The sequence below is a fragment of the Podarcis melisellensis genome, assembly GCF_964234715.1.
Source record: "Podarcis melisellensis genome assembly, chromosome: W".
NCBI classification, from domain to species: Eukaryota; Metazoa; Chordata; class Lepidosauria; order Squamata; family Lacertidae; genus Podarcis; species Podarcis melisellensis.
In genome coordinates, this window is record NC_138535.1 from 14,607,494 (window position 1) to 14,619,242 (window position 11,749).

The window sequence follows — 11,749 nt, forward strand, 5'->3', positions numbered from 1 at the left end:
CAACTACCGCACAATTGCACTCATTTCACACGCTAGCAAGGTTATGCTTAAAATTCTACAAGGAAGGCTCAAGCAGTATGTGGACCGAGAACTCCCAGAAGTGCAAGCTGGAATTAGAAGAGGCAGAGGAACCAGAGACCAAATTGCAAACATGCGCTGGATTATGGAGAAAGCTAGAGAGTTCCAGAAAGACATCTACTTCTGCTTCATTGACTATGCAAAAGCCTTTGACTGTGTCGACCACGGCAAACTATGGCAAGTTCTTAAAGAAATGGGAGTGCCTGATCACCTCATCTGTCTCCTGAGAAATCTCTATGTGGGACAAGAAGCTACAGTTAGAACTGGATATGGAACAACTGATTGGTTCAAAATTGGGAAAGGAGTACGACAAGGCTGTATTTTGTCTCCCTGCTTATTTAACTTATATGCAGAATTCATCATGCGAAAGGCTGGGCTGGATGAATCCCTAGCCGGAATTAAGATTGCCGGAAGAAATATCAACAACCTCAGATATGCAGATGACACAACCTTGATGGCAGAAAGTGAGGAGGAATTAAAGAACCTTTTAATGAGGGTGAAAGAGGAGAGCACAAAATATGGTCTGAAGCTCAACATAAAAAAAACGAAGATCATGGCCACTGGTCCCATCACCTCCTGGCAAATAAAAGGGGAAGAAATGGAGGCAGTGAGAGATTTTACTTTCTTGGGCTCCATGATCACTGCAGATGGTGACAGCAGCCACGAAATTAAAAGACATCTGCTTCTTGGGAGAAGGGCAATGACAGGCCTAGACAGCATCTTGAGAAGTAGACACATCACCTTGCCAACAAAGGTTCGTATAGTTAAAGCTATGGTTTTCCCAGTAGTGATGTATGGAAGTGAGAGCTGGACCATAAAGAAGGCTGATCGCCGAAGAATTGATGCTTTTGAATTCTGGTGCTGGAGGAGACTCTTGAGAGTCCCATGGACTGCAAGAAGATCAAACCTCTCCATTCTGAAGGAAATCAGCCCTGAGTGCTCACCGGAAGGACAGATCGTGAAGCTGAGGCTCCAGTACTTTGGCCACCTCATGAGAAGAGAAGACTCCCTGGAAAAGACCCTGATGTTGGGAAAGATGGAGGGCACAAGGAGAAGGGGGTGACAGAGGACGAGATGGTTGGATAGTGTTTTCGAGGTTACCAGCATGAGTTTGACCAAACTGCGGGAGGCAGTTGAGGACAGAGGTGCCTGGCGTTCTCTGGTCCATGGGGTCACAAAGAGTCGGACACGACTAAACGACTAAACAACAACAATGCACCTAATGGAAATAAGGCTGATGTTTATAAAGCTTTGGAAGAAAAACTATTTGAACATATGGATCAGAAAATCATAATAATTGGAGATATGAATGAACAGAAGCAGAAGACATCAAGATGAGGTGGCAAGAATACACAGAGGAATTATACCAGAAAGAAATGGATGTCCCGTATACCCCAGGTAGTGTGGTTGCTGACCTTGAGCCAGACATCCTGGAGAGTGAAGTCAAATGGGCCTTAGAAAGCACTGCAAATAACAAGGCCAGTGGAAGTGACGGTATTCCAGCTGAACTATTTAAAATTTTAAAAGATGATGCTGTTAAGGTGCTACACTCAATATGCCAGCAAGTTTTGGAAAACTCAGCAGTGGCCAGAAGATTGGAGAAGATCAGTCTACATCCCAATCCCAAAGAAGGGCAGTGCCAAAGAATGCTCCAACTACCGCACAATTGCACTCATTTCACACGCTAGCAAGGTTATGCTTAAAATTCTACAAGGAAGGCTCAAGCAGTATGTGGACCGAGAACTCCCAGAAGTGCAAGCTGGATTTAGAAGAGGCAGAGGAACCAGAGACCAAATTGCAAACATGCGCTGGATTATGGAGAAAGCTAGAGAGTTCCAGAAAGACATCTACTTCTGCTTCATTGACTATGCAAAAGCCTTTGACTGTGTCGACCACGGCAAACTATGGCAAGTTCTTAAAGAAATGGGAGTGCCAGATCACCTCATCTGTCTCCTGAGAAATCTCTATGTGGGACAAGAAGCTACAGTTAGAACTGGATATGGAACAACTGATTGGTTCAAAATTGGAAAAGGAGTACGACAAGGCTGTATTTTGTCTCCCTGCTTATTTAACTTATATGCAGAATTCATCATGCGAAAGGCTGGGCTGGATGAATCCCTAGCCGGAATTAAGATTGCCGGAAGAAATATCAACAACCTCAGATATGCAGATGACACAACCTTGATGGCAGAAAGTGAGGAGGAATTAAAGAACCTTTTAATGAGGGTGAAAGAGGAGAGCGCAAAAAATGGTCTGAAGCTCAACATCAAAAAAACGAAGATCATGGCCACTGGTCCCATCACCTCCTGGCAAATAGAAGGGGAAGAAATGGAGGTAGTGAGAGATTTTACTTTCTTGGGCTCAATGATCACTGCAGATGGTGACAGCAGCCACGAAATTAAAAGACGCCTGCTTCTTGGGAGAAGGGCAATGACAGGCCTAGACAGCATCTTGAGAAGTAGAGACATCACCTTGCCAACAAAGGTTCGTATAGTTAAAGCTATGGTTTTCCCAGTAGTGATGTATGGAAGTGAGAGCTGGACCATAAAGAAGGCTGATCGCCGAAGAATTGATGCTTTTGAATTATGGTGCTGGAGGAGACTCTTGAGAGTCCCATGGACTGCAAGAAGATCAAACCTCTCCATACTGAAGGAAATCAACCCTGAGTGCTCACTGGAAGGACAGATTGTGAAGCTGAGGCTCCAGTACTTTGGCCACCTCATGAGAAGAGAAGACTCCCTGGAGAAGACCCTGATGTTGGGAAAGATGGAGGGCACAAGGAGAAGGGGGCGAGAGAGGACGAGATGGTTGGATAGTGTTTTCGAGGCTACCAGCATGAGTTTGACCAAACTGCGGGAGGCAGTAGAGGACAGAGGTGCCTGGCGTTCTCTGGTCCATGGGGTCACGAAGAGTTGGACACGACTAAACGACTAAACAACAACAACCCTTTAAGAATTTAATTACAACAACTAATTATAGGTACGGGTGAAGGTCACCTAGGCCTTCCTTTATCATAATTTTAATGCTGGTCTTTAAGCTACAGTTACCTAATTGTGTAGTTCTGAGATTGTGACGTTGGATCTGCTTTGGAATATAGTCAGTTTTACTTACCTGCTCTTGGAATATAATCAATTTTACTTGTAATTGTTTAGCCCCTTGGGCCACCACTTATCCTTAAGGTTGATTTGTATTGCAACACATAATTGAGCCTTAATTTCTAGATTGTTGGGGCCATTGTGGGGTTATTTTCGTAGACCCACACGGTCTTATTCGGACTGATTGTTCTATCTGTCCACTTCAAAGTATATTTGGTCTCGTTATACAGTCTGTGTAACCCCTGGGGGTACCATTGGATTTGCTTAGTCTCTCACACCGTCTTTCAGTTGGTAAGGGAGCCCAGTTAGGCCTAGTTTGACATGCGTATAAATGAGTAAATACTTTCTCAGCTACATAAGCAAATCTATTTGGCTAGTGGGGATTACTGCTGGCAATTTATAAAGTATAAAGGCTTAAATAAATAAATAAAACACAGGCTTGCGGGTGTTAGACAGTGCCTAGCCTGCTTGACCAACTCGCTTTAATAGAGGTTTGGCATCTAGGGGTGTCTTTTGTAGGGCGGCATAATGCCTTCCAAAAGAACCCAAGAACGCCCCAATACAAGTGTTCAAGACGGATCAGGGGGGCCTGCTATGCCCTGCAACCCACAGGCCTTATTGTAGTTTTTCTCTGCTTTTGAAACCTTTTATCAATAGTTTAGGCCAATGGTCATTGGGTCCTCTTCCCAAATAGTGAGTACTCCTGATTGCATACCTGACACTGCTCCTAGCAATGAGGAGCTCCCTTGCACTTCAGCCTCCTTATTCAATGTTTCACGGTCTGGTAACAATCCATCTATGCACCCCCACATGCGATCACAGTCTTCGTGTTCTCGCTCTGCCAATCCCAGTTCCTCAGGGGGCAGGGCTCGTTCTGCCAATTCTAACCTTTCTGCTTCTCAGTATACCCCAGACTTTCCCAGTATTCTACAGGATTCACAACCTCAGTCTACACCCACGGAAGGTGACTCTGAAACATCATTGGAAGAGGAGGTTCAGGGGCAACAGGAAGCATCTGCAGCTGCTGAACAGCATCCAGTCACCAATGAAGGACAAGGGAGAAAGAAGAAATCTAAGAAGAAGCATTCGGCTAAGAAGAGCAAGAGAAGTAAGCCGTCAGATGCTGAGGATGATTCAGTTACTTCTTCAGATTCTGATACTGATGCCCCCTTGGATGGTTATGGGGTTTTGGGGAGGACATTTAGGGACTCCTCCTTTGGGTGCATGAGAGTAGGGCAAACTCTCACCTTAAAACGTTTAACGGGTCACTGGAGTGGAAGGGGAGAGCATTGGTGAAGGATGTAAAAACGTCCACGAACGTATCCACTGATGTTATCTTGGGTAATCACCTTTCCCAAAGGAAAGGGACTAAAATACTGAATGGGGATTATGTAGACATCTTCTCTTTGCTGCCACCGGCCAAGGTAGCCGGCAAGGGGGAAAAGAAGCCCTTTTGTGGGTGATTGGCTAAGCTGTCAGTGGGACTGCGTGCTCCTCAACACAGAGTGCGCTTCTCTAAAGCGGTCAAGTCAGACCTGGAGGTTTGGTTAAAGTTCCTGGATAAGTACAATGGTATTTCTTTGTGGCAGGACAATTTGATGCTGTGTTTAGACTTTCAGGTACAGTCTGACGCTGCTGGTTCCCTGGGGTTTGGTGTCTACTTTAGGGGGCGCTGGTGTGTGTAGGGATATCGTGGAGTGGACAATGAGGTCCGGAGGGAGCACACTCTCCACCAGTAGGCAGCCACAGTCTGCCTGCACGCGTGACCTTGGGGTGCAGGGCAACCCCCCCCCCGACAAGCCACAGCTGTCTGTACATCAATCCACCTATGTCTGACCTTTTGCGGTCTCAGCAGTCAGCGGTGTCCTGTCTGTAACCTTTGTCTCTGAGACCTTTTGTCTCCTTCGTCATACACTGTGCAAGGGGAAAATGACGATGTGGAACAGGTGCCAAATAGCTTTGTACCACCCCATGATCTCGGGGCGGAAGATGTGTAAAGGACACAGTCCAAAAATGTATCTGCCTGGCTTGCATATTTGTCTCAATAAAAGGAGGCTCCACAGGAATGGCAGCAGCTCGCTTCAGACCACCTGTGCGCAGCTCACATGATGATCAACTCCTGTCTTGGGCCTTCACTTCATCTGGCGCTCAACGTCTCTGGGGCTAGACTACTCACTTCACTCAGCAAGAGCTACAGACGCGTCCTCGCATCCTCTATAAGGATCCCGGTGAGTATACAAAGGAAGGAAGGATGGTGTCAGGGAACTGACATCAGAGCGAGAGGCGGAGGCAGGGCTCCAGAGCGATGCCGGAGAGGGGACCAGCAGGGGGGAAGGAATTCAGCGCAACACCAGTAGAGAAGGGAGGGAGATGGAGGAATTGGAGACTGGTCTCCAAGACCCTGCATCAGAGACTAGTGAAGAGAGCGCTGGCACACCCCTGCCTTCCCCTTACTTGCGCAGACGAGTTCTGTGCAGGGAAAATAGGAGGAGACTTGGGGTCAAACAGCTCTTATGCTGGAAAAGGTTCAAGAAACACCCACTGACAGATTCTGCAAGCGACTGACCGGCCACGGAGTGTGGGCTGTCAGCCAAGGCATGGTGAACCAGGCAATCGGACACAACTAGCAGGCAACTTACGCACAAGTAACCCCTTACAACCATTACAGATGGAGAGTTCCCAGTCTGCCCAACGATTGCAACATCGTAAAGATCTCCAATATTTGCTCTCAAAAGCACGGCATCCCTGTTCCTGCAAGGCACTTAATGCTCTCTTGAAGGAAATTGATGCCCGGTGTCCCTGGTATCCAGAGAGCGGGTCTCTCCGGCTCAGGGACTGGGAGCAAATAGGGCAGACCCTGCATTTGAAGCCACGAGCTTCCGTGCAGGTGCTGCAGGCATGGCACTTCTGCAGAGATGCGGTTCAGTGTTTCGGCCCTGTAGAAGTTCAGCCTATACTTTCTCTTAACCCTCTATCTGTTTCTCCCGCCCTGACGAGGGTGGTGGAAGCAGTTCAGCTGAGCCTAGCTCCTAGCCAGCCAGTGCCTGAGACGCCAACAGCTGTGGTTTATCAAGATTCTCAACAATCCCCTCTTTTATCTCAACCCAACCTTTCTCTTGATGCTTCTTTTCAGCCCTCAAGTCTGCCTGGCTTGGCAGATCCAGCGGTGCCTCTGGAGTCAGTAAAGGCTCAGAAGGCAGATCTCTCCGCTGTAGAGCAAATGGTTAGGGAGGCAAAAGCATCTTCTCACCTAACTGTGAAAGAGCTTGCTGACCTAAACATGCTCAGTCCGGTTGCAAGGGCACCGGATGGTCAGGGCCAACAAGTTAGCTGTTGGGACCCTCTGCCTTATTCTGTAATCAGAAAGGTGGAAAAAGCCGATAATGAATTGGATTTCACCAGTACCTATTCACATGGACTGGAGGAGGGTGAGTCCTCAAACTCTGTATTGATTCCTGATGATTGGAAATCTGTAATGAAAATGCTCTTGAATCTTGGCCAGTTTGTCATTTGGCCTAGTGAATTTCGCCAAGTTGCAGAGCATCAAGCCTGTGTGCAGGCTGCCCGAGACCTTCTCTTTGAACATCTGGCAGGAGAAGGACAGTCTAGTACTGTGGACAGGCAAAGGCAGCTGCCTCAAAAGTTTTTCCTTTGATTGCCGCATGCTCTTTGCAGGAATTTAAGAAAGTTGTTGTGAACCTGCAAACTCAATTGCTACAGAAACAGTTTCCTGTGATTTCTGCATGTGCCCTACATGCCTTTCAAGCTCCTAAAGCTAGTGTGCTTGCAAGTGCTTTGTGTTACTCAGGGAACAGCCAGTAATCGGGTCACCCTCTGACCCAGGACCAAAAAAGGGGGAATGTTTTCCTGCTCAGATAGCCCCACAGCCAGTAACATCTTTGAAAAACCTGTCACCAACGGCAATGTGGGACTGTAACTAATTGTGATGGGTTAAGGGGCTGCTTGTGCGTAAATGGCTGAGTTCTTAACTCCTGCAATCAGTTTCTAAACTCTCCCCGTCCGCGGAGCCATGGGCGCATGGCTACCTCAATCGCTGGCAGAATCCGTCAGTGGGCGCTTCCGGAATTTGCGCCAACATAGGAGTTCCTTAACGGAAACTCTCCTTTTGGAATCTCTGCGTGACAGCTTCCTGCGCGGAGTGGTCGTCCCCAGTGGAGGTCCTGAAACCTCTCCGCTGTTCTCACTGGAAGTATCTTGGAGCCATCCCTCCGACTGAGTTTCTGCGGGAACTCTCTCTCTCCCCCTGCTGGTTCCTTCCTCAGCATCCGAGGGTCTCCTAACCTCCTTGAGCCCTTCCACCACCTGACTCTCCGATGGCAGTTCCCTGACATCCACCTCCCCTCCAGGACCCCCCTCACCCCCGTCTCCCCCTCTTCTCTGGGTGGCGAGGCTGGGAACCCCCTGAAAGACTCCTCATCTTCTGATGACTCGAAAACCGCCCTCCACCTACTACTGTCCCTTCTTCCCGAATACTCTTCCCCCTCTGATTCTTCTTCCTCTTCTTGTCCTGATTCTGGGAACCCCTCAAACTCCCCTTCTTCGTCAGTGGTGCCGAAGTGTTCCTCCCAGAACCTAGCCAAGGGCTGAGGCTTCCTTGGGTACCGGAGATGAAACGTTCCTACTAAAATCTCATCCTCAATCGTTTCTGCCGGTACCCAGGTATTTTCGGACTCTGGTTCCCCTTCCCATGCCACTAAGTACTCCACCTGTTTACCCTTCCACCGAGAGTCGAGTATTTCTGCTACATGACTACTGCCTTCCCTCTCTTCTACTTCCGGTGCCGCGGGAACCTCACCTTCACGTCCCCAAGATTCCCGCCCCTCCCGGTACGGTGACAGCAATGACCTATGGAATACTGGATGCAATTTCATGTTGTCTGGCAACCTGAGTTTGAAGGCCACCGGATTGACCTGTTGTATAACTTTGAAGGGTCCCAGTCGTTTCGGTCTCAATTTCTTGCACCCGCCCTTGAATGGCAACCCTTTTGTTGACAACCACACCTGGTCCCCCACCCTTATAGTCTCGCCTTCCCTTCTGCTCCTATCTGCCTGCTTCTTGTATTCTGCCTTGGCCCTGTCCAAATTCAATTTTAGCTGTTGATGTATGGCTTCCATTCCTTCCACAAAATGTGGCTGGTACCCTCCATCTTTCCCCTCCTTCCCCTGGAAAGGCCCTGGGGTGGCACCCATAATTGGCCATAAATGGACTCATGCCCGTGGACACATTTTCCGCGTTATTGTAGGCGAATTCGGCCACGGCCAATTTCTCTCTGGTCTACTACTACCATGACCGCCGTTTTCCCCTTGGATTTGGGCAAATCCGTCATAAAATCTATGGAAACTGCTTCCCATGGCCGTTCAGGTGTGGGTAATGGTTCCAGTAAACCCGCCGGTGCCACCCTCTCCCCCTTTGCTCGCTGGCAGCGGTCGCACCTCCTTACATACTCTCTTACATCTTCCCTCACCTTGGGCCACCAGAACTGCCTGGTAACTAACCACATGGTTTTGTGCTGCCCAAAGTGCCCTGCGGTGGGGCTGTCGTGTAGTTGTTTGAGCACTCTACCCCTCAATTCCCCTTCCGGTATGTACAATGCCCCTTTGTAATACAACGACCCATTCCTTTCTTCAAACCCCCCTGTGTTCTCCCCGGCTCCCCTGAGCCCTCTGAGTTTATCTTGGGCGTATTCATCGTTCTCTGTCCCTTCTACCAGTTCCCTTTGCCCCACCAATGCTGCTCCACAAACCCAGCGGTCCTCTGGGATGATATGTCTTTCTTCGGGCGCTCCCTCCCCCTCCATATACTCAGGCTTTCGGGAGAGAGCGTCCGCCCTGATGTTCTCTGGTCCCGGTACATAGCGAATCTCAAAATGGAATTTGGAGAACTCCTGTGCCCATCTCACTTGTCTCTGGTTCAGTACTCGGGTCGTTCTCCAATATTCCAGATTTTTGTGGTCCGTGCACACCTGCACCTTGTGCTGCGCTCCAATCAGCAGGTGTCGCCACCGTCGAAAAGCTTCATGAATGGCGAGCAGTTCCCTGTCAAACACTGTGTAGTTCCTTTCGGATTTATTCAACTTCCGTGAGAAAAAGGCACACGGTCTCCAGTCCGACTCGTCTTTTCCCAGCTGGAGAAGCACCGCCCCTACTGCGCGATCCGATGCGTCCGTCTCTACCCTCATCGGCTTCCGTAGATCTACGTGCAAGAGCTGCTCCTCCGACGCAAACACTTTCTTTAGCTGTTCAAACGCTCGCTGCGCCTCTTCCGTCCAGGCGAATTTCTTCTTACTACTGAGACAATCGGTGATGGGCGCCGTTAAGTGGGCAAAGTTTTTGATGAACTTCCGATAGAAGTTTCCAAACCCCAGGAATCTCTGCACGTCCTTCCTGGTTTTGGGTGTCTTCCATTCCAGTACCGCTTGGACTTTACTGGGATCCATGGCCAACCCCTTGTCTGACAAACGGTACCCCAGGAACTCCACCTCTCTGGTATGGAACTGGCACTTCTCCAACTTTACCCACAGCTGGTTTGCTTGCAGCCTGCTTAGGACCTCCTGGACATCTCGGACATGCTGCTCTTCGTCCTCTGAGTAGACTAACACATCGTCTAAGAAGGCCACACAGTTCTTATAGAGCAGAGGCCCCAGGACGTGATGCATGAAGGACTGAAAGCAGGCTGAGCCCGCCTGTAGTCCGAAGGGCATAACGAGATACTCAAAGGCCCCCAAGGGGGTGAACATGGTGGTCTTCCATTCATCCCCCTTCCTCATCCGTATCAGGTTATACGCCCCCCTCAGGTCCAGCTTGGTAAAAATCTATCCCTTCCTCACCATGGTCAGAATGTCGTCAATCCTGGGCATGGGAAAGGCCACTGGTTCTGACACCGAATTGACGGCCCGGAAGTCCACAACCAATCTGGGTTTTTTTGAGTCCTTTTTGTCCACAAAAAACACTGGGCTGCCCCCCACCGCTCTTGACTCCCTGATGAACCCTCGTTTCAGGTTCTTGTCTATGAACTCCCTTAACTCCTGCATCTCCTTGTCCGACATAGCGTACAGTTTGCCCACTGGTAACTGGGCTCCCGGGGGTAGATTAATTTGACAGTCAAAGGGTCTATGCGGGGGTAGTCTATCTGCTTCCTTCTCGCTGAAAACATCCCTCAGGTCTGCGTATTGTGGTGGTATTTCACTCTTTTCTCCCACCACCATCCCTGCAAGACTTGCTCTAGCCAACCCCTGAGTTTCTCTTCCCTTGCAGTGTTCTAGGCAATGAGCTGATCCAAAAGAGACTGTCCGCTGGTGCCATCCCACTAGTGGGTCATGTAACGCCAGCCAGCTCATCCCTAATATGATGGGCGGCCCCGCCAGAGTGGCTACGTGAAAGGCAATGACTTCCGTGTGCCTTGCCACCCTCATTGTCATGGGGACCGTTTGTTGGCTCACTTCCCCTCCCAGAAGTTCCCTCCCATCAATCGTAGACACCTGCAAGGAATTACCTAAGGGCAGCGTCTGTATCTGGTGCTCTGATGCAAACTCCCTACTCATGAAATTACAGGAGCTGCCTGAGTCTAACAGGGCTTTTATCGTGAGTGGATGTCCATTGGGGAGCTCTAGCAGTACCTCTACTACCAGAGCCGCTCTTGGGGGTTCAGGCTTGGGCACGTTCACTGATCCTTGGCCTGGCTGCTGTGCCCTGTCGCTGGCAGCCAGGCGTTGGCTTTTACCTGCTCCTTAACCCCCTCCTCCTCACTCCCAACAGCTCCCACCATTCCTTGCCATCCCTTCCTTTGTGGGCACACTCTGGCAAAATGTCCTGGCTGTTGACAGAGGTAGCATTTTTTGGCGCTCTTCCCCTCCTTCTTCCGCCCTTCGTGGACGTTTGAAACGCCGTGCGCACGCGCAGTGCCAATCTCCATTGGTTCCGCTGGCGGGGAAGGTTGCCCTGGCATCTCAGGAATGCGGAAATCACTCCAACACTCTCCTCTCCCTTCCCGCTTCTCCAGAGCCCTTGCCTCTAGGCGTGATCCAATCGCAAGAGCCGATTTAGTCAGCTGATCCATAGACCCCGGCCGGGGCGCACGGGAAAGTTCGTCTTTCACCTCCGGGGATAGCCCTTCTTCAAACAGCATTTGAATCGGGTCCAAACACAGGTCCCACCCCAATATATGTATGAGCATGGTAAACCGTGTCCAATACTCTCGGACGGACTGATTCCCCTGTTTGCATGCCATTAACTGTCTGCGTACCACGCCCTGTTCAATCTGGCTGGAAAACATCAAATCCATCGCGATAAAGAATTTCCTCAAGTCCTTTAGGGCATCATTATTCGATGCCATCAGGGGCCTCACCCATTCTCTAGCTCCCCCCTCGAGGTGCCCAATCACAAAAGCCACTCTCGATTCCTCATCGGCAAAGTCATCAAACTGCAGATTGAGTGCATATTGCATTTCTGTCTTAAAGGCTTGGTAGTTTCTTGGGTCACCCCCGAATTTCTGTACCAATCCCGGTACCTTCCTTGCGATGGGGGTGGGCTTCCCCTGTGCATCCTGAGCTCTCCTCT